Raw genomic sequence first — 23929 nt, 5'->3', positions numbered from 1 at the left:
GCAGAACGAGGATTATGAATGTTCTAACCTTGAAGCTTACTAAACTCAGCAGCTTTCACAGATTTGCATAGCAAACTCATGTGCTGATACAATCTTGGCTTTAAGTGCAGTCAGTTTATCAGGATATTAAGCAGCCACTGAGTATACTATTAAAGAATGAACTTCCAATCATAACAATCCAGACAACCAGGTTACGTTTTGTTTTTCAGTTTGCAAATGAGAAGAATAGATTATGCACAACTGCATGCTTGAATCTACTGTTGTCCTTTGATTTTACCTAGCAATACTGGACCTGCATAGCCAGGGAGTTGCAATAAGCTATTTGGAGGACCCTCCAAGTAGTGTCTAAATTCTGAACATAGTGAAATCCATATCCAATCAGCCCACTTGGAGATCATTCACCATTCTGTTTCCTAGAGACAGGTCTGAAATGGGGTATTTTAAAAGCAGTCTTCTCATAGCTATAGCTGAACTTTAGCTACAGATAGGAGAACCAAAGGAGCTCCAGGAGCTGCACAATGTAGCCTGGGAAGGAGTAAGTTTGTAAGTTCAAGCTGACATCTGCAGAACATGTTTACAATTTTCTTGTTATAACATGGCACAAAGGATACATTCTTATAAGCCCCTTTATGTAAATACCTCTTCAGGCTGAAAAATGTCATTTAGCTAGATACTAGTCACACTTGGCATCCACTTTGAAAAATCACATCATCTTTAAATGCATCAAATTCGATATCTGAGAAAAGTAACTGTGGAAAAGAATTTAAAACTTTATTCGCACCACAAAATGCACAGTTTGTAATGGGAATTTTCATGACTAACTTTACTTTGTCATTATCTACATTAAGTGGGTTTGGAAATGTTATGCAGATGTGAAAATAGAGATTAAGCTCTAAGAATGTCATACACTCAGTGAAACTTCTTTCTCTTTATGTGGAAATATTGAATTAAAAATCAGTGCAATAACAATCATACAAATGAATTTGTGTATTGCAATATGATACTTCAATTTTATCCAAGAGTATCCTTTTAAACTTAATGATGCTTCATAGACCACTAAAAATATTTTCATAAGTGGATTCTTTTTAGCTAAGAATGTACATCAACATTTCTACTCTGAAATCCCTTGAATTTTTTTTTCTGTTATTTGAGTGTAACTTAAGACCTCTCAACTGATTTTCCTTTTCTACTAAACCACTGAAATGAAAACAGAAGAGGATAATTTGCTTAACCTACCAACATTTCTAGTGAATGGCAATTACTAGCCTAATTAAGCAAACCGACATACACTTGGTAAGCAAGCAAATTTAATTTATTACCTATTTTATCGAGTTAAGAAATCCAGATAATTTTTTACATGGCATGATTTGGAGACAAGATAATTTATCACTTCTGTAAGGCAAAATTCATGAATTTGATTCAAATGAGATTTTTAAAGACTTCAGCTTAGAAAAAGAACATTGTGATTTGAAAATGTTCCAAGTTCAACTATGCCTGACTCGCTTGCTTAGGGTGAGGAAGTTATTACTAGATGCATTCCTGAGAATGTAGGGTAAATGATACTCCGCAGAACCTTCCAAGTCCCAAATTATGAGTCCAAGTGGGGTTTGGCCAGGAATAGGAGTGTGCATTGGTGGGGTGGGGTGTAAGATTGGGGGTTATTCTGAGTGCAGAGCAACTTCCATGGAAGTCACCAGCTCTGTTCGGTGACAAGACTGAGTTTGTCTCTCCTACATTTAGCTGAGAGTAAGTTCCTGGTACCATTATCAGAATGAGCTTAGGCAGCAGCCTTGTTTTCTGGAAAGTGGATGGGAGCAACTCTCTCTCTGTCCATGAGGTGGGTGAGAGAAGAATCCATTTGGCTAAGCAGCATAGCCAGTATCTTCTTCTCTTGGCTGTGGCTAAAAAAAAGCTTGGGAAACCCCTCAAGGGTAACTATAATTAAAAAAAAAAACAAAAACCTTTCTATACATTGAGTAAAAATAATAATGACTAAACAATTTAATAACTAAATAATTAGGCCAACTGTGGACACTCACACCTGTAATTCCAGCACTTTGAGAGGCCAAGGCAGGAGGATCGCCTGAGTCCAGGAGTTTAAGACCAGCCTGGGCAATGTAGTAAGACTCCATCTCTACAAAAATAATAATAATAATAATAATAATAATAATAATAATAATAATAACATTAGGTGTGATGGCACACGCCTATAGTGCTAGCTCTTCAGGGGCTGAGGCAGGAAGATGGGTTGACCCCAGGAGATTGAATCTGCAGTGAGCTATGATATAATAGTGCCACTGTACTCCAGCCTGGGTGGCAGAGTGAGCACCTGTCTCAAAAAAATAAATAAAATTAAATAAAAAGCAAATAATTTAGACTTCTGGTGAGTTAATCAGAAGAGGAACCAAAGAGCAAGAGGAAAGAAAAGATAGAGGGAAGGGAAATAGAGAAGAAAACCACAAATTACAGTTTCAGCATGTGCTCCTTATAAATTAAGATTTGACTCTAAATGAAAACTTCACATCAAGTGAGGAAGTAAGAGCAAGGAGAGAGTTGGAGAACCTGCAAGAATGATTTGAATGAAATTTCATGTTTATGTCCCTTTATTTCCTTCCCGTCCCAGTATGTCTCTTAAATTCAAATGAACATTCAAATTGAACATTTCTTCGATTACTTTTTTTCCAGAATTAAGTACTTTTAAAATGGGGGAATGAAATGTTGCTAAGGTCTTGGCTTCATCATTTGAAGGTAGGAACATGCTTTTTTTGGTCGTGTTTTCAGATCTCCACAGACAGTTTCATTTTTGACTTGGGATTATACAGAAAGAAAGCAAAATGTGGCCGGGCACGGTGGCTCATGCCTATAATCCCAGCACTTTGGGAGGCCGAGGTGGGTGGATCACGAGGTCAAGAGATCGAGACCATCCTGGTCAACATGGTGAAACCCCGTCTCTACTAAAAATACAAAAAATTAGCTGGGCATGGTGGCGCGTGCCTGTAATCCCAGCTACTCAGGAGGCTGAGGCAGGAGAATTGCCTGAACCCAGGAGGTGTTGGTTGCGGTGAGCTGAGATCGCGCCATTGCACTCCAGCCTGGGTAACAAGAGCAAAACTCCGTCTCAAAAAAAAAAAAAAAAAAAAAGAAAGCAAAATGTTATAGTAAGAGTTCTTCTGGTAATCCTTACAGCTCAGTGGAAGATAAGGAGCTGTAGAAACTGATGAGGAGAAAAGTGCAGATTTAAGCTCTCTCCAATAACTTGGCTACTGCTTTTAAAGACCAAGCTTTGAAGAGACGTTTAGAGAAAGCAGCCCAGTAAAGGACCAGTCTAGGAATTTTTCATAGTTCCAAAAATAGATGGAGAGCCTGGATGAACCTTGGTTTACTGTCTTCCCTGTGTCAAAAAATGAATCTACAAACAAGCAGGTATTTCTGATCTACTAGAAGGTGTTATGAATTTGAGGTGGACCCTGCCTCAGCCAAAATGCCTATCATATGTCCAGCACTTACAGTTCTAGGGGAAATTCACTACCACCAGAATTCACCCTGGACCCTACTGGTCAAAGTGCTTATCTGGATTGACTAAGAAATTCAGCCAGCAGGGCTGCTGAAAATTACTAAAACCTGGGCTGTGAGATTGGTGGCATTTGTTGGGGTGCGAGTCAGGCCCATCCTGTGGCAGTGACAGGCAATGAGAAGTGAAGCTAAGATTGCAGCTGAGCAAGGTAGAGACTGTAATGAACAGGGTTGTTTTCCTTTTGAGGCCCAGATCTTTTGAAAAATCTAATGAAAGCCACAAACCCTCTCTCAAGAAAAATGTACATACATGACACCAATTTCAAAGGATTCTAACCCTGCCTCCAGGTAAGACACACCTTCTGTGAGAGCTGGGCGGTTCTGCAGAGGTTGACTAGTTTATTTTATGGGAGAGGAGACAGACCCATGCAAATTGGTGCAGCAGAATCATGAGAGGAAGGTCGGGGAAATGCTAGTATAGAAGCTGCACTTGACCCTTAGCAAGGAGGCTATGGGGATGCATTTCCATGCTTTTTTGAGTGGGAAGAAACATGATAAAAGCACGTTCTGGGGAGCCTTCACAAGAGCAGGATTTGGAGTCCACATTATGCATCATCCCCCATTTTCTTGGATGGCTCCTGACTTCACAGACTCCCAGTTGTAGGGCCCAGGGGTTGTGATGGGAAATTGGCAGCACGTGCTGGCTTACTCAACCTCTTTACTTCACTCTGGCAGATCTCAACAGTCCATTGTGATCCATGGCTCACCATCCTGAGCAACTAGTACTCCAGGAAGACTCCCACAGAAATTGCATATATTATGCAAGAGGAAACCAGTTTGCCTTCCTGTATTAAACAATGAAAATGGGACCATCGCAGACCCTCAGCTCTTTATATAGGACACTCTTGACTATAGCCTTCCCAAGGACAGTGTGAGGGGATGAGTCCATCCTAATGTATCCTTCCCTCGGGAAAAACATCAGTTTGTTTCTGTGTGTCTTAATCATTCCATCTCTAGAGAGATACAGTGACCCATCGGGTGATTTTGGAAGGAGAGTCTGAGCACATTAGTCCAGACACTTCCATTTAGGATGAGTTGCCTGTAAGAAATAAGCATTCCCAGGACTTCCCATACAGGGACAGGCTTTGTGAGGGAGAGAAGAATAGGAAGGAGGACCAGGCCTTCTCTGTTCCCAACCTGTGCCTTGTCCCCAGCTGCCCTGGATGACTTCTTAGGCTCAGTATTAAGAAGCACATTTGCCTGAGGATATGAACCACATGATAACACTTGTGCCTTAGTCTTCATCTCCCTAATTTAATTGTCTTAATTCTCAATTGTTCAGATCCTCAGTAGAGATCAGAGTGGTAATGGTTACTGTGCTATCTCAAAAGTCCCAACAGGTAGGAGAGTATGAACTAGACAATAACGCAGAGCATTCAGGGTAGCCGTTCTGTTCCACCAGTAAGTATAAGTTAATTGAATTGTCCAGAATCCGAGAGCTGGACAGGTCCTTCTTGGTAACAGACTGTTATTCAGGGAATAGACTGTTGATGACAGCTTTTTCTGGGCAGAAGTAACAAATAGTCACCATAGTCTCCAGGTTCTCTAGCCTTATCCTATTTTCCCCTTCCCAAAGTGCCAATCAATCCCAGAATAGCTACTTATTATACACTCAGAATGAGAACTCATAAATTTGATTAAAATGAAAATTACACATTTAAGTTGTCAACATATCAAATTGATTTACCTCATTAGTTTAATGAACAAATTCAAATATTCTTCTGTAATTTAAGAAATACATGAATTATAATATTTTAAAAGCACACATTTATTTTTATTTCTTAGGGAAGGCTGCTGAAGACCATCTTACTTTATATTTACCACTTCCAAAATCCTCCAAAATAAATAGGTTTAGATGGGCAAATTATATATATACATATTTTATTTTTTTAATGTAATGACATTCTTTTTTATTATTATTATTATTTGATTTCATTTATTTATTTATTTTTTGAGACAGAGTTTTGCTCTTGTTGCCCAGGCTGGAGTGCAATGGCACAATCTCGGCTCACCGCAACCTCCACCTCCCGGTTTCAAGTGATTCTCCTGCCTCAGTCTCCTGAGTAACCAGGATTATAGGCACCTGCCACCACACCTGGCTAATTTTCTTGTATTTTTATTAGAGATAGAGTTTCACCATGTTGGCCAGGCTGGTCTTGAACTCCTGACCCCAGGTGATCTGCCCGCCTTGGCCTCCCAAAGTGCTGGGATTACAGGTGTGAGCTACCACACCTGGCCCACGTAATGACATTCTTATCTATCTCGAGAGCTAATGCTAAGGTGAGCCTGACTTACTAAAATACTAAACAAACCTTTTATATAAGCAAAAGTGAATTTAAAATTTTTTTAGATTTTTAAATTTGTATGATTCTATATTGCTCTTCTTTTTGGAATGAATGGATTTCTTGTCCTCATGTAACTAAAATTCTTGACTAAAAATATTTTATTTAATTGCTAAGGCCATATATTGCAGGTAAAATTACAGTTTTCATATGAGTGAATATACTCTTCAATCTTATACCTAAGAACTTACAAACGGTAATCTCATTGATGACAATTAAACTTGTACCTGCCTCTTATGTAGACAAACATTGAGCTGAAAGGGAAGAGACCACATACTAAAGTCTCGAAGAGTGCTCTAATCAGCAAATATTTAAGTTGAATGTTCCTGTGTATTGCGTGTTATACTGAGAATAGACAGGGCACGTTAAAAAGCTGTTCCTTTAAATGTATTAAGTAATACAAAGAAAAAGAGGGGAAATTTCATTATCCAAACGTTTTTATTCAACTTTTGTATGATCCGTTGACTGTACTGTGTCTCTCTCCTTCTAATGCTTTGTGCAGTCTTGAACACTCATTTATGGAGAACACTTACCGTGGGATTAAAGTGATTTTCTCACCACTCTAAGACCCATTTCTTCAGTTATAAATGCTCTTCTCCAACATGGAGTATGACAGTTAACCTAGCTAGACCCGGAGCATTTCAAATACCACAGATTTACCCATTAGAATTAAGTTTAGGTCTGTCCTTTTTCATAAGAACTAAAGCAATTGAAAATTATTTAGCGACTGTTCTATATGCTGTTATATGAGTCCTATAGAGATGGCTGTATTTTCTTGTCTTCTTCTACACACAGGTACATATTTAGAATCAAGAAGGCAGTGCATGGTATTGGAAGAGATACAAAATGCAGGCAACTCCACCTCACCTGTTAAATATGTGCCTGGGAAACTTCCGTACACCTGGAAAAGAGTTTATCTAGCCCTGAACTGTAGTTTCTGTAGTCACAGCTTTCAGTCCTGTCTGCACCAGCAGCTTAGTACCACTGGGATGATGCCCCATCCTGTTCACCACCCCTCAGCCCCTGTGGGATCCCCCTAATTCATCCTAGGAGCATGGCTAGGCTGGAGTGTAATGCCTCTGACCACATTCTTTAGAAGTGCCATTGTTTCATCAGTTCTTTGAGGCGATCTATTGAAAGGCTACGTGATATGGTTTGGATCTGTTGTCCCACTCAAATCTCATGTTGAATTGTAATCCCCAGTGTTGCCAGTGGGGTCTGGTGGGAGGTGATTCGATCATGGGGGTGGATCCTTCATGAATGGTTTAGCACCATCCCCTCGGTGCTGTCTCGTGATATAGTTCTCATGAGATCTGATTGTCTAAAAGTGTGTGGCACCTCCCTGCTCTCTCACTCTTGCTGCTATTCCAGCTATGTGAGACACGCCTGCTTCCCCTCTGCCTTCGCCATGCTTGAAAGTTTCCTGAGGCCTCCCTAGAAGCAGAAGCTGCCATGCTTCCTGAAGAGCAGCCTGCAGAACCATGAACCAATTAAACCTCTTTTCTTTATAAATCACCCAGTCTTAGGCATTTCTTTATAGGAATGTGCGAACATACTAATACACTACGACAACAAATAACACTGGAGGAGGCACCGTGAAGTAATAGGGTAAGACATTTAGGAAACCTTTGCAACTGACCTGCTTGCTGTTTCCCAGTGTGCTAGAAGTTTGCTCCCTCAGCTGAGAACACATCCATTGTCCATGACACAATTTACCAGGGATGGCCCCGATCAGAAAGAACTTCCTGTGCTTATAAGATAGACTAGATACTTTGTTTCATTTTTCTTGGTGTAGTCACTCACCAAAGGCCTGTGATGCAAATGTAAACTTCTTTGCCTGCAAGGGGAGGAGAAAGTGAGAAGAACCAAGTAAGTCTTCTGTATCATTTAACTTTCTAGGCAAGTGAAAGAATTCCTCATGGGATCAAAAAAGGACTTAGGACCCAGCCAAAGGAGGGGAGGACCCAGCAAGGAGTGAAGGGAATAGGAGGAGAAAACTGCACAAAGGGTGCACTCCCTTTGCTCTTCCCAGGAGTCTGTATGAGGACCTTCTAAAGAAGGATGCATTCTCTCACCAGTGAGGAGCACATCCAGGCCCTGGGAGAAAAAGTTGTCATCCATGGGCAGACACCTGAAATCTGATGTGGAATGAGAAAGACGCCTGACAAAGACTCCTCTCAACTACACTTTATTCAGGATCCTCAAAGCCTTTTTTGGTCTTGGCTTCCTCCTTAGGCCTTGTCCTCAGAGCAAGGTTCCTGCTAAGTCCATTTAGTGAGAATGCTCCACCCTTGCTATCTGATCAAATTCCCCAGCCCTCTCCATTCCCCAGATGATATCACCCTGGCCTGCCTTCAGCAGGAATCCTGCAAAGTGAGTTTAGCTAGAATTCCCCTTATCCTGATGTTCCTTTTTAATAATTTTCTATCCACTGACTCCCACCCTGCTCCTTGGCTATAAATTGCACTTTTCCTTGTTGTATTCAGAATTGAGTCCAGTTCTATGCAGAAACCTTTTTTTTCTTATAATGATAGTTACTGAGTAAAATCCTTTCTTGCTGGTTTAATGACTGTCCAGCTCTGGTTTTCTGTGAACACATCTGGCAAAGCTATGAAGCTAGCTAACTATGGAGGAAAACAGGGGAGGCCCAGAGTAACAGCATGGATTGAGAAGGTTCTAAGTTTTTTTTATTTCTATTTTTATATTTTCAGTTTGTATTTTAGATTCAGGGGTATGTGTGCAGGTTTGTTACATGTGTATATTGTGTGGTGCTGAGGTTTGGGGTATGAATAATCCCATCACCTAAACAGATCTCTGGGCATTTGGAGCATCTGCTTGCATGGTTCAGCAACCTGAGCTTCCTCAGTCCTGCTGTGCAGAGATTCTGGTAAAGGGGGCCCCTCTCTGCTCCATACCGAGGCTGATCCCTAGGCATTTGTAGTACCCTCTTGCCTGGTTCAGCAGCCTGAGCCACTCCACCTGTCTTGTTCAGAAACTGGTACAGCAGGACCTTCTCTTCCCCATGGCCAGGCAGATCTCCAGGAATCAGGAGCAACCACTCTCCTTGATTAAAAGTTTAGGTCCCATCTCCACCTCTGCCTCCTTGGGGCCGAGGAAGTTTTCCAGTGCCAGGCTTAGGTATACTTCTAGGTGCTAGGTGGCTTCCCACTAGATTCTTCCTCCACATTCATGCTTGTACCTGCCATTGGGGGGCCTGTAGGTAGGACTTCCCACTCATCTTCCCTCCCTCTCCCCCTGGAACTGAGCAGGGAGCTCAGACTGCTGTGCATTCCTTGGATCAGCCCATCACCTAAGGCAACAGAGAGCATCTCCCAGTAAACAAGGATCAAGTATATACCCAGTCACATTGGCCACAGCTGGCTCCTACCCATAAGTGCCATCTACTAGCCTTTAGGCCAAATCACATAGCCCAGTTTAAAACATGCCAAAAGAAGTGCATTAGGCCTAGAGAATCAAAACCAAAAGACCCTACCCAACATTCTTTACAGTTCCACCTGCTGGGGAAATAGGGAAAAGGAAAGGGAAAGAAAAAAGTCCCAATAATATAAAAAGGAAATATTTAAGAAGAAAAAACCCTACCTGTATAAAAATATTAACAAAAATTGGAACTGCCAGCACCTCCAGATAAGAAAGAACCAGCACAAGAATTCTGGCACTATAAAAATTCTGAATGTAGTGATGCCATTGAAGGATCACACTAGTTCTCCAGCAGTGGTCTCTAACCAAAATGGAAACTCAGAAATGACAGATAAAGAACTCAAAGCATGGATTGCGAGGAAGCTCAACAAGCTCCAAGACAAGGTTTAAATCAACAAAGAAACTTCTAAAGCAATTCAGGAAATGAAGAAATAAATAAACATTTTAAAAAGAAATCATTCAGAACTTCTGGAATTGAAAAACTCAAGGAATTTCAAAATACAATTGAAAGCTTTATCAGTAGATTACAATAAGCAAAATCAAGTGTTTCAGAGCTGGAACAACAGACTTTCAAACTAACCCAGTCCGACAACAACAACAAATAACAATAATAATAATTTTTAAAATAAAGTATTTGAGAAATATGGGATTATGTAAAGCAATGAAACCTATGAATTACTGGCATTCTTGGAGAAAAAGAGAAAAAGTAAGCAACCTGGAAAACATATTTGAGGGAATAATTCAAGAAAATTTCCCAATCTTGCTAGAGGTAGACATCTAGATACAAGAAATCCAGAAAACACCCATGAGATACTAAGCAAATGAACATCATCAAGGTATGTAGTCATCAGACCGTTCAAGGTCAACACTAAAAAAAAAAAAAAAAAAAAAAGAAAGAAAAGAAATCTAAAAGGTAGCTAGAAAAAAAGGTCAGATTATGTTCAAAGAGTATGCTATCAGGCTAACAGAGGACTTTTTAGCAGAAACCTTACAAGACAGGAGACCTTAGGGGCCTATTTTCAGCAATCTAAAAGAAAATAAATTCCAACAGAGAATTTTATATACTGTCAAGCTAAGCTTCATAAGTGGATAAATAAAATATTTTCCTGACAGAAAATTACTGAGGGACTTTATTACCACCAGACCAGCCTTATAAGAGATCCTTAAAGGAATTGTAAACATAGCAATAGAACAATACCTGTTTCCACAAAAATGCACGTAAGTGCATAGCCCATGGAGCCTATAAAGCAATCACACAATAGGAACTACAAAACAAGCAGCTAACAGCTTCACCATGGAATCAAACCCTCACATATCAATATTAACCTTGACAGCAAATGGTCTAAATGCCAACAAAAGGCAAAGATCTGAAAGTTGCCTTAAAAAAATAAGACCCATCCATCTGCTCTCCTCAAGAAACTCATCTCATGCTTAACATAATGGCACTCATAGGTTCAAAGTAAAGAGTTGAAGAAAGATCTATTATCAAATGGAACTAAGAAGAGCAGGGGGTCACTATTCTTATATCAGATAAAACAGACTTTAAACAAACAATAGTAAAAAAGGACAAAGAAGGGCATTAAATAATGATAAAGGGCTCAATTCAACAAGAAGACTAAACTATTCTAAATACATACACATCCAATGTTAGAGCACTCAGATTCATAAAACAACTACTTTCAGACCTACGAAAAGACTTATACAGCCACATGATAATAGTAGAGGACTTCAATACCCCATTGACAGCATTATACAGATCATAGGGGCAGAAAACTAACAAAGAAATTCTGAACTTAAATTCAATTTTTGACCAATTGAACCTAATAGACGTCTGCAGAATACTCCACCTATTAACCACAGAATATACATTCATCTCAACTGCACATAAAACATACTCCAAGATCAACCATATGCTCAGCCATAAAGCAAGTCTCAATACATCCATAAAAATCAAAATCATACCAACCATAATTGCAGACCACACTGGAATAAAAATAGATGTTAATACCGGAAGATTTCTCCAAACCACACAGTTACATGAAATTAACTTGCTTCTGAATGACTTTTGGGTAAACAGTGAAATTAAGGCATAAATAAAACAATTCTTCGAAATAAATCAAAACAGAGACACAACATACCAAAATCTCTGGGATGCAGCAAAAGCAGTGTGAAGAGCAAAGTTTAGAGTGCTAAATGTCTACCTCAAAAAGTTAGAAAGATCTCAAATTAATGATCTAACATCACAGCCAGAGGAACTAGAGAAACAAGAGCAAACTCACCTGAAAGCTAGCAGAAGAAAAATATAACTAAAATCAGAGCAGAACTGAATGAAATTGAGACCTAAATTATTATTAAGGGGAAGCAGTGTAGGCTGTCTACATGGGAATAATAACCAGAGTGAAGGTAACATTTCAATTTAATTCACCAAATATTATTGGGGGTAGTGGGTTCAGTAGGTGATCAAGAGGTGAATAAGCCTGTCCTTGAACCTATGAGAGAATGAGAAAATTATGAAAATGACATTACCCTTTTTTTTTTTTGAAATGGAGTCTCACTTTCTCACCCAGACTGGAGTACAGTGGTGCAATCTTGGCTCATTGCAACCTCCACCTCCTGAGTTCAAGCAATTCTCCTGCCTCAGCATCCCAAGTAGCTGGGATTACAGGTGCCTACCACCACACTCAACTAATTTTCATATTATTAGTAGTGACGGGGTTTCACCATGTTGGCTAGGCAGGTCTCAAACCCCTGGTCTCAAGTATTCTGCCCACCTTGGCCTCCCAAAGTGCTGGGATTACAGGCATCAGCCACTGCGCCCAGCCTGTCATAACTTTTTCTTGATTAACAAATGTCACTCTAATTTTAATTTTTTTTTTACCAACACTATATATAATTATTTTGGAATTATTTTACTAACACTATATATAATTATGTTGGAAAAACTGAATTCCACAGAAAAGCAAAATAAAGACAGTAAAAAACTTTTCATTGTTCTGTCATCTAGGCACAACATCCCTTATTTATGTACTTCTGGGTGCATGTTTCTATTTTTCTACATATACTTTTAAGAAATCAACTTTGTTGAGATAGAATTTACACACAATAAAATATCCCATTTTAAGTGTGCATTTTGATGTTTTCTGACAAGTATATACAATCATCTAACCTCCACCATTATTAAGATATAGAATATGTCATTATCCCCAAAAGTTCACTTTTACCCATATTCTGTCAGTCTCCACCCATACCACAAACCTCAGCTATGCACTGCACTGATCTGCTGCCCATTATTATAAATTGTTTTTACTTTTTCTAGAATTTCATAAAATGGGGTTTTATAGCATGTACCCTTTTGTGTCTGACGTCTTTTGCTCACCATAATTATTTTAGCCTCATTCACAATTTTGCATGTATCAGTATTTCATTTATTTTCATTGTTGTGTAACTTTTCATTATATGAATATACCATAATGGCTGTTTCTGGCCATTAAAAATAAGCTGCTGTATACTCAAGTACAAATTTTTGTGAGAACATATATTTTTTGTGAAGAAGGGGAGATACTTAGGAGTTGAATTGCTGGGCCATAGGGGAAGTGCATGTTAAATTTTGTGAAGAATGTATAACAGCAATGTGTAACAGTCCTCATGGCTCCACATCTTTGCCAACACTCAGTATTGTCAGTATTTTTAATTCTAGCCATTTTACTGGGTGTGTAGTGATATCCCATTGCAGCTTTAATTTACATTTCCTGGATGACAAATGATGTTGAGCACTTTTTTCAAGTGCTTATTGACACATCAATATGTCTTGTAATGAACCCATTCAAATCTTTTGCTCTTTTTGGAGAGTTTCTGTTTCTGTATTACTAAATTATAAGAGTTCTTTATATATTGTGGATACAGGTTTTTTTGTGAGATTTACGTATTGTGGCTACATTCTGCTAGACTATAGCTTGCTTTTCCATTTTCTTAACAGTATCTTTGAAAAAGCAGAAGTTTTTATTCTGATTAACTTCAATTTATCAGTTTTTTATTTTATGTTTTTTATGTTCTATTGAAAAATCTTTTTCTACCCCAACTCTATGAATATATTTTCCCATGCTTTTCTATTGGAGGTTTAATAGTTTGTTTACAACAATCTATGATCAATTTCAAGTTAGTTTTTATATTTTGTATGAGGTATGGGTCAAGATTCATTTTCTATTTCATTTTTGCCTGTGGAGATATAGTTGTTCCAGTACCATTAATTGAAAAGAGTATCCTTTCCCTATTGAATTACCTTAGTGTTTGTTGAAAATATATTGTCCTTAGAAGTGTAGACCTAATTCTGAAGTCTGTTTTTTCTACAACTCTAAATATCTATTCTTATGCTAAGAGCACACTGACTCGATTGCTACAGCTTTATAGTAACTCCGAAGCCCCACCTACCAACACTACTTTGGGGGATCCTAAGTGTCTTCAGAAATCTCTGCTGTGATGGTCAAGCCAGTTTCTCCCAAGAATTTCTCCTATAAAAGAGCACCTCAATATTTATAAGACTTTCCTTTCCACAGAGGCCTGTTTTAATCCTGAGCAACTAGAGTTTAATAATTGTGAAACTCATTCACTATGCGGTTAATGCACCTCATCTGTCAAGTATATTCCCTATGTGGTTTGCTTATGTCTTCTTCCCCTCTTTCTTTAGCATTGTGAACCTAAGACAAAAATTCTCTTTGTATGGCAATAAACCATGTGATTTGTGAACTCCTACTCTGATCATCTCCTTATTTTTACCACACAGAATAAAGAGAGAAAAATGTTATCAGCTAGAAACCACAAAGTAATTAGTATGATGCTAATACCTGGTAAAATCTTTGAACATAACTCTTTATGGTGACTTATAAGCAAAGGGTAAGAGAGACCATGTTGGTTTACAAAGAAGAGATAATGGTAAACAAGCCTCTTTTCTCTTGTTTGTGGATTTTTGAAAATAGACTTACTAGACTGGTATAATTAGAGAATGAGAAAAACAAAGAGTATTTGGAAAGGCAGCAAGGTTTGTTAGAAAGAGCATGGCCTTTGTCCATGAGATCTAAGTTTAAATTCTGACTCTCTTCTGAGACCTGTGGCAGGTTATTGAATCATTCTAAGCTTTGGTTTATTTATCTGCAAAATGGGAATGACAACATAGCTTGATTCTGGAATGAGATAATAACGTATTAGAAAATAAATGATTATAGATAGGTTCACGAAAATAGAGAAAATCCTCATTCATTGAGACACTTCTCTTTTCATGCTTTGTGTGAAAAAAAATAGCTTGAGTTTGATGCTGCTATCCAGTAAAAATGTAGAGATGGCCCTTACTGAGTGTATACTTAGTGTATAGTGAACAGAAGTATCAGGTTTATTATTTTATCAATACTAAATGAGCTGAGGCATGAGATAGTGCTCAAATAAGTTACTTTTACTAATGACTAGAATCACCTGTGGCAGGTAGGAAGAAGGGTACAGAATGCAAAACTTCATAGCAGAAGAGAAGACAGAAAAGTGTCATATATCAATGTTCCCCTATAGATTTCTATGCCAAATTATAGAATAAAGGCAGTTGTTAATACCGTCCAAAGTTGGATGGACAAACTAAACCGTAACCCTGCTGAGAGGCTACCCTGCCTGCCTGCTCGCCGATTGCTAAGTGCAGAGCATTTTGGTTGCTTCCAACAGGTGAGGGTGATCCCATTTGTCCTCAGCTGAATGGCTATCATTTTTATCTTCTCATTTCTTTCTGTTGGGCTCAGAATAAGGGACAGGGAGGCAATAAATGATATACACCATTTGTCTTGGTGCACTGCCTCTGTCTTTGTTAACTGTCAGCTTCCTTTAGACTTGCTTCCAGGTAAAACTCTGCTATCACACACAGGGAACCATAAAGTTATTGGAGTTTCTGAAAACCATGGAAAACACCATTAATCATTTTGGTTAGTACCAACAATGTCAGCAAAGGATTTGACAATATTTCCTACCACAGAAGTGCAGATAAGATGAAATCATAAAGTCTGAGAAATCAAAGGGATTTTGAATGGGTAAAGGGTAATGTTTTCATAAACAAAGTTACTCAGATTTTTCTTTTGCAGGAATTACCAAAATCTTTCATATGCTAATATGTTATAAATCTCCAAAAGGGAAAATGTAGTAAATGGTATATCATAAACTTGTTATAGCATTCTTTTTTCCTTTAATAAGACTAGTTTTCCTTAGAACCCATTCTGAAAATTCTTAAAATCCCTTAGAATCCACATATAGGATTCAGTAATCCCGCATGTGAATAATTTCTACAGTAATTCTCTGTGTTTGAATGTTATCACTTGAGCACCAAGTGACAGGGGATTTCTTATTTTATAAAACAAGTCATTCAATTTTAAATCTGCATTAACTTTTGTTTTTGGCTTATATACTTTAGTGTAGCCTAAAAACTCATGGAGTTAAATAGACTTATTGCTAACTGTCTAATTATACTAGTGAATCAATGTCAGCCTTCACAGAGGTTTGCTGCCTCACCACTGGGTTTAGATCTAGCCTTGCATCTTTATTTTTATCAATAACTTACAGCAGAGATTGACATGCTTTTTCTGCAAAGGGCCAAGGAGTAAATATTTTAGACTTTGCAGGTCATATGGTCCTTGCAAAACTATGCCACTCAGCCATTGTGGTGCAAAACCAGCCATAGGCAATATGTAGACAATTGAGCATGGCTGTGTTCTGATAAAACTATCTACAACGGCAGGAAGCAGTCCAGTTAGGCCCATCAGCTGTGGCTTGCCAACCCATGATGTAAATGAAGACAAAGAACATATTTATCAGATGTGCAGATAACACAAAGCTGTGAGGGGCAGCTATTACTTTTTGATTTGTGTATAGTGTCTGACATACCTAAATTAGTGCTTTTTATTGTCATTCCTACCACATGATTGAGCTTCCAAATTACCTTAAAATGGTGAATAATGGGTAAAAAGCATAATATTAAAATTAAAAATGATATCTACATTTTTAAAGACATCGTTTGGAACACATTAAATATGGAAAAACTTGTCTTGAGAGAAGTTCATGTGATAGAATGTATGGGTAGTTTCCAATTAAGATGGCAAATTAGACACACGTGTTTAGCTATGATTTTTGTCAAATCCATAATAAATTGAATTATTAAAAAATCATGTGTGCGTGTGTGTTTGTGTGTGTGTGTCTGCCCACAAGGAAAAAAATGGAAGAGATATCTGTAAAACTGGAAAGCGAATAGTTATTGATTTAGCACACCCATGAAAGCTGAATCCTGCTGGCAGTGGGAAGAGCTGAGAAGCATCTAATTACTGGCCAAACTCCTCAGAGTAAGGATTGACAGCACCAAATATTTCTGTAAGTTGACTGAAGGAGGAAGCAGAATCTAGAAAACTTCATGAAAGCATTTTTAAGAAGCTGGTAACTCCCAGATTTCCTTCCTGGTCAGGTAGAAGACTGGATGTTAGTCTTTGCGTAGGGTAAAAGAGTGGCTCTCTGGCTAACAAGAGGACTCCTGGTAGAGCCCAGAGCTGGTGCTTTCTGTTGAAGCGAAGGAATTTTGTGATAGTGTGCACATATGGAATACTGAGACCCCTACCACCACCTCCAGGCTTCTTCCCCACACAAAGGATGCTGGTTTCTTCACTCTGGGAAGAGATTAGAAAATTCTTCTCTGTTAAGCTAAATCATCCCTGAAGAAAAGATCTAAAGGTGTTATCATTAGAGTTTCTCCAATTAACTGGCTTGGCCAGATCACCCAAATGTGATGCTCATAATTAACAAACTTTTTCTGTTTTGTAGAGCTTCCAAAAATTTCTGGTTGAGCAGCTTTTTAGTGTCCAACCAGAAATCATGGAATATGAAAAACAGAGACCAAAACAAGGGTGGGGGCTGAGGGGAGGGGCAGAATAGTAACTTGGAGGAAAAAGAGTTAATACAGAAAAAACATAACTTAAAAAATAAAAATAAAAACAATTATCAGAGAGATAAGGGAAACTATATTATTGAGGAGACAAGAATGGCATGCTACAAAAAACATTCGTGATCAATCAACACATGTGCTCTAAAAAATTGAAAGCATAAACACAAATGAAAACCTCCATAGAATGAGAGATAAAGCTGAAAAAAGTTCTCAGAATGCAGAGCAAAAGACCAAGTATAGAAAATGGAGATAAAAGATAAGAAAATTAGGCCAGGCATGATGGCTCATGCTTCTAATCCCAACACTTTGGGAGGCTGAGGTGGGCGGATCACTTGAAGTCAGGAGTTTGAGACCAGCCTGGCCAACATGGTGAAACCCCATCTCTACTAGAAATACAAAAATTAACTGGGGGTGCTGCTGGGCACCTGCAGTTCCAGCTACCTGGGGGGCTGAGGCAGGAGAATCGCTTGAACTGAGAAGGTGGAGGTTGCAGAGAACCGAGATCAATAGAGCAAGACTCTAACTCAAAAAGGAGGAGGAGGAGGAGGAGGAGGAGGAGGAGGAGGAGGAGAAAATTGAAAGATTCAGTAAGTTTAAAAATCTGAATAATATGGGACTTAAGAAAGAAGTATGAAAATAGAAGTGAGAGAATTATTAAAGAAATGTGCCAGAACAGAAGGACTCTAGTGTTCAGACTGAAGAGGCTCACAGAGTATCCAGATACAGTGGATGACAACAGATGCACAGCAAGATACATAATTGTGAACTTTATAGTACTGGTGACAAAGAAGATCACAGAGTTTTTCAGAGAGAAAGTTATAAGACTATATATTAAAGTTCAACAATCTGTTAGGTATCAGCCTTCTCAATAGCAATGGAAACTGGCAGACAGTGGAGTAAGGCCTTCAAAATTTGGAGGAAAAAATGGCTCCTAATATTAGAATTCTGTACTTGAGAAAACCATGAATTAAGTGAGAATAAAGACATTTTTGGACATTCAAAAATCTCAAATATATTATCTTCCATGCAGCCATTTACAAGAAGCTACAAAGGGACATGTTCCAACAAAATATGGGAGTAAAGAAAGAAGGAGGAGATCATGGCATCCAGATATGGAAAGTCAACCAAAGAGAGAAGCGAAAGGCACTCCCAGGATGAGAACGGAAGTACTGAGTGAGCAGCCAGGTCTGCTGAGAGACAGTCAATAGCTCTGGGAAGGATTTCTTAAGGAAGCTGTTAACTAAGTAAACATAATGTGAATTGGATGAATTATACAAGTGAAGAAGAAAAGAATGTTGAAAACCAAACAAATAAAATTAGTATCAATTCCAAGGAAAACAAAAAGCTCTTCAGGGGATAGACGCTACAGGACTCAGCTGCAATTATTGTATTCATTATCACAACATATAAATACTAAATATTTATAACCAATATTGTGATATAACTACATTGGGAGATTGTAAGGAAAGGAATATGCCCGTATACAGTGTGGGTGAGGATGTGCTAGTGAAAGAGAGAGAAATCTTCACCTTTGGTAGTGGAAAGTCAATAGATAATGCTTAAAGCTATAGAAAGAAGCAATGTAAACTTGTTTAGAATAGGAAGCCATATACAAAAGAATCAGCTGAAAGAGTTAAAATACTACTTTGTTGCTTTGCACCACTCTACCTCGTCCCCTCTAAGCTGAAGACCATTGCCGACACGCCAAACACCCCTTAGCCTAGCCCCGTGCCCTTCTCTAATCACACTTCCATTTTTCCCCAAAAGGTCAACCCATCATGACTTTTCTAATACTCATCGACTCGCCTTGTTTTATAGTTGTATTATCTGTAGATGCATTCCCAAACAACTCCATTTTGAATTTATATAGATGTAAATATGCCGTATTCTTTTGTGTCCTGCTTATTTTCTTGACTATTCTGTTTATTTTTCTGGAACTGTATACGATGTCCTATTATTTGAATCATTTTTTTAAGAGAGGGGAATTCACACAATAGAGAGTGTGTAGAAATTAATAAAAAGAACTGTAAGATCAATGTAAACCATTTTACTCATTTGGAGAAATGATAATGTTTAAATTAGAATGAAATATTTGGAAGAATAGGATAATTCTCTTCATAGAGGTGAATAAACTGTTTATTCTGTTTAATTCTAGATAACAGAATTTAAGGTCATATAGAAGCTACAGCTAGCTTCCAGTTAAATATAAGATTGAGGTTGCTAACAATTAAAGTGATTAAAACAAAAAATGTACTGCCTTGGGGGTCATGAATTCCCTGTGCAGAGGCAAAGGATAGCCCAAGGGTGGGGGCCACAGATGCGGCTCCTGCCTTGGTGAATTTGGATTTGATGATTACTAAGGCCCCTTCCAACTTCAAAGTTCTTCTGCTCTCTGACCTCTTCAGGTATTGAAGGTGGTCTTAAAGACCTGAGAGCACAATGTGCACACAGAACCTATTATCCAAACGACTGGGGAGCAGCTGTTTTCAATTTCCACTGTTGATAGACAGGAAACGGCCTTTGGCTGGAGCAGTGGAGATGTCAGAGGAGAGGAAACATAAACACTGAGAGTCCAACACTGTAGAATAACTTTTGGAGAACTTCAAAAGGTTGATACTGTCTCTCTCTAATGATCTAGGCACATGATGCCATTCAACTTGTGGAAACTATGTACACCAGCTATAAATATATATACATATATTTGATATTAGAAGCCAATGCGCATGTGGCTACTCCTAGCAATTTGGTGCGGGCTGCAGCCCACTTTCTATAAGACTCCAGCCATTAGAAACAGCCACGTAGCGCAACACAGAAAACTAGATCGTTTAGATGAAAAGTTCCTTCTTCAGGGAGCACTGTCTTGTTTGCAGATGGGAAAGTGCAGTGCTTTGCCTCCACTTGGCTTTGTTTTGCTTTCCACAGAAAGTTAAGTGCTTTGTCTATGTCATACCTTCATGCCCTTTCTCCCTCACATACTGCCTCTGTCTCCTCATACAGGACTGTTCACTAATTTCTTGAGAATCCACAGCATTTTGAATACATAACTGTTATCAAAAGCTCACTGCATCTCTCATGCTATTGATAGATTCCTATGGTACTTTGATTTAACTGCTTTTTAAATTTTCCTCAGGAAAAATTTTGTTTACATTTTTGCTATGTATGGTATGGACATTTGTGAATAATGTAAATGGAACAATAAAAAGTCAGGATGAAAATTACTGTAAATTGTGATTTTAGAATATGGGGTCAGATGGGGTCTTAGACAAGGTTAGACAAGGCTAACTCTTGGACCATTTCATTAAGTATTTCATAGAGTAAATTAGTGACCTCTAACACCACCACTAAATCTCATTCATTCCCTCATTCAGTGGCATAAAAGGGATATTACTTTGTGCCCTAGGTTGTCAAAAATGATTTGGGGGACACTTGATTCCTTCTTCAGAATACATACAATTCTCAAATCTTCAAACTACTCATTGGCACTATATAACTGTGACCAATTGTACATTTTGCTTAATTTAGCTTATCTCTAAGAAATATATTTTATTGTACCATTATGATGCATGTATGACCTAAAGTAAAATTTAATCCTGATGTTGAAATTATTTTTATAGACAGTTTTGTGGATGGTCAAAGAAAAAAAGGCAGCAAAAGTAATGTATAGTATTTTCATAAATTCTGTATTGTTTTCCATTTTGACACATATGATTAAAGGGAATACTATCTATAATTATCAGATATCCATAATTCTCTTGAGAATAATTTAATATAAACATGCATAATTTACTATTATATCCAAACTAGTTAATATATCACATGTATTTCAGATCATTTAATTCATTTAGTGTATTTACAGTTTATAAAGGAATATCATTTAAAATAATATGCTTACTGATTAAAGCATCTTTTAATCAGAATTGTAACTACCTAAATTCCTCATTTCAATGTATATGTTATTAACAGTAACACAGTTGTTAAGTAGGAAAATACAGAATGTTGAGTAACGAAATTAAATCACAAAACTTCTGGTTAAGAAAACATTTTCACATTTCTCTTTTGAGGGTCAACATGTGTGGTTGGCAGAATTCTAGACACCCCTACATACTCGTCTTCCAGATATTCAGTCAAAAGCAAATCCAGACACTGCTCTGAAGGGACTTTCCAGATGGAATTAAGATTACTAATCAGCTAACACTAAAATAGGAGGATCATCCTGGATTATCTGGATGGACCTAGTGCCATCTCATGAGACTTTAAATGACAAAGAGGAAGGAGCCAGCCGTCAGCACTGAGAAGGAGTGGCGCCTAGAGAGACTCCAGATCTCTCTAAGGTGCTCAACCCTCAGTGCTGGCTTTAAGATGGCGAAGGAGCTGGGAGTCACCAGTGTGGAAGGCACCGGGACACTGAGAGGGACCCCAGTGGAGAGCCAGAGGGAAACAGGCCTCGGTGCCACAGAGGCAAGCACCACATGAATGACCTGGAAGCTAATTCATCCCTGAGCCTCCACAAAGTCACAGAGGCCCCCTAACTTCTTGATTTCAGCCTTGGGAAAAGATGGTGCACATACCAGCCAAGCCCACCCAGACTTCTGACCTGCCGACTTCCAGATAATACATTTGGGTTGTGTGGCCTACATTGGTGGTGATTTGTTCTGGCTGCAGTAGAAAATGAATATAAAATACACAAAATCTAATTTGTTACTAATGGTAGTAGAAAGAACCATTATACTAAAAGGAAAAAAAAAAAAGAAAAGGAACTAAAAATGTTACTTTATTTCTGATAGCCCATATACACAGCCACACAAAGTGAAAACTTTTCTCTTGGGACTGGAGCAAGCCAGTGCTTTGGGTGACCCAGAGCTGTATTGTATTGGTAGCCACAGGCCAGGCCTGCCCAAGCTCTCATCCCAGGCTCAATCCCACTGTGCCAGAACTTAGTCTGGAATTAAGTCTTAACACTCAGGAAACTACTTTGCATTGTATGACGCTAAATAGATGTGAATTTCCTACACACACACACACACACACACACACAAACACACACACGCCCTACAACAGTAAGTTGTTAAAGGTGGGAAGGCTTCAGCAAATGCTTCATGGCTAATTTTGGTTGGCTGGTCAAATATAAAATCTAGGCACGGGAATGGAATTTGATTGTCTCTTGTGTGAAAGACATAAGGGAGTTTAGCACGTACCAATTCTGTGACCTGGGGTAACTTACACCACCCCTCTCTGTGCTTCAGTTTCCTCCTTTGAAAATTGAAGATAAAGATACTTTCTACTTCAGGGACATGATGAGATGTGAGTTTATACATACATAGGGCCTTGGCCAGTGCCTGGCACATGGTGAGCCCTGTGGCACAGGGACCTGCTGGGATTTTCCATTTATTAAAGATGTTGTGGATGTTGAAAAGGGAAGGAGTCAGCCTCTGCTCTGTAGGGACCGGACTGCTGGGTTGTGCGCCACAAAGAACAGGAAAAAGAGAAAAGTGAACTTTCAGAGAGCACCTTAGACATTTCAAAAGTGGCCCCAGCCAGATAAAGTAGTGGTCATCAGGGAAGGTTTCCTGGTGGAAGTGGCATTTCAGCTGGACCTTTCATTTGGGCAGGATTCTGTGACCGAAATGGGACAGTCAGATCAGAAGGGCAGTTGGTCAGCACAAGGCAAAGACGGATCTCTTGGCTCCATAGAATTTGGCGGAGAGTCCCCAAATTCTAGGATCACTGAACCTCGAGCAAGCAGTTAACAACAAACCATGCTTTCTCACTAGCTACTGAGGTGGTCAATCCTCATTTTGACTTGCTATAGCATTATGACTATTCAATGACAATAGCAGAGCTATAAGAGATCATTAAACACCTTTAGTAGTTTTCAAAGCAGGCTTTCTTTACTAGTCTAGGGAATTGCTTGCATCTGCATCAAGAGTCGTTTACTTTTCGCTTTAGTAGATTCGCTCAATTCTAAACAAAAATTTAAAAGTGCATGTGTTTTAAGAAGCAAGCCAAAATTTTGTGTGTGACTGCTCTACTGTAGACGCTTTCTTGGAAATATGTGTGGGGATGTTGTTATTAATGTCCTAAATGTGTTATTTCTTTTCCTGCCTCTTCCTGCTCCGGGTAGCGGATCCGGGTGGCAGGTCATCGTTGTAATCCTGTTCTCCATTCTGTGTCACAGACTGCGTGGTTATTAAATTCCTAATTTATTGGAGTTTTTGTTAGAGGAAGGACTTTCCGTCATCCATAATATCTTAAATGTCTTACTGATTTTTTTTTCATGGTCTATGCTCTCTTTTATAAACTCAAAGTCATGTTTAACCAGTTTCAACTGAGAATCTGTTAACACAGAATGTCTCAAACTGAATTATACTTCAATTCCTTAATCCTCTATGTTCATGTAAGATTAATGATAAACATCAATGAAATTCTAGTGAACTTTATGCGAAGCAGATGGCTATTACTTTTTTTTAAATACGAGTTTATATTAAAAATACACATTAGAACACAAGTGCCACTGGGAGATAACTCGTATTGGAGATATTTGAATGTTCCTGGTTTTTTGTAATGCTGAAATTCAAAAAAGGAATCACTGTTTATCACCAAGTGGAACTAACACAGCAAAATTATT

Source organism: Aotus nancymaae, unplaced genomic scaffold (genome assembly GCF_030222135.1).
Source record: "Aotus nancymaae isolate 86718 unplaced genomic scaffold, 86718_ANA_hifiasm-v0.15.2.pri h1tg000036l, whole genome shotgun sequence".
In the NCBI taxonomy this organism is placed as follows: domain Eukaryota; kingdom Metazoa; phylum Chordata; class Mammalia; order Primates; family Aotidae; genus Aotus; species Aotus nancymaae.
This window is presented reverse-complemented; position numbering follows the sequence as displayed.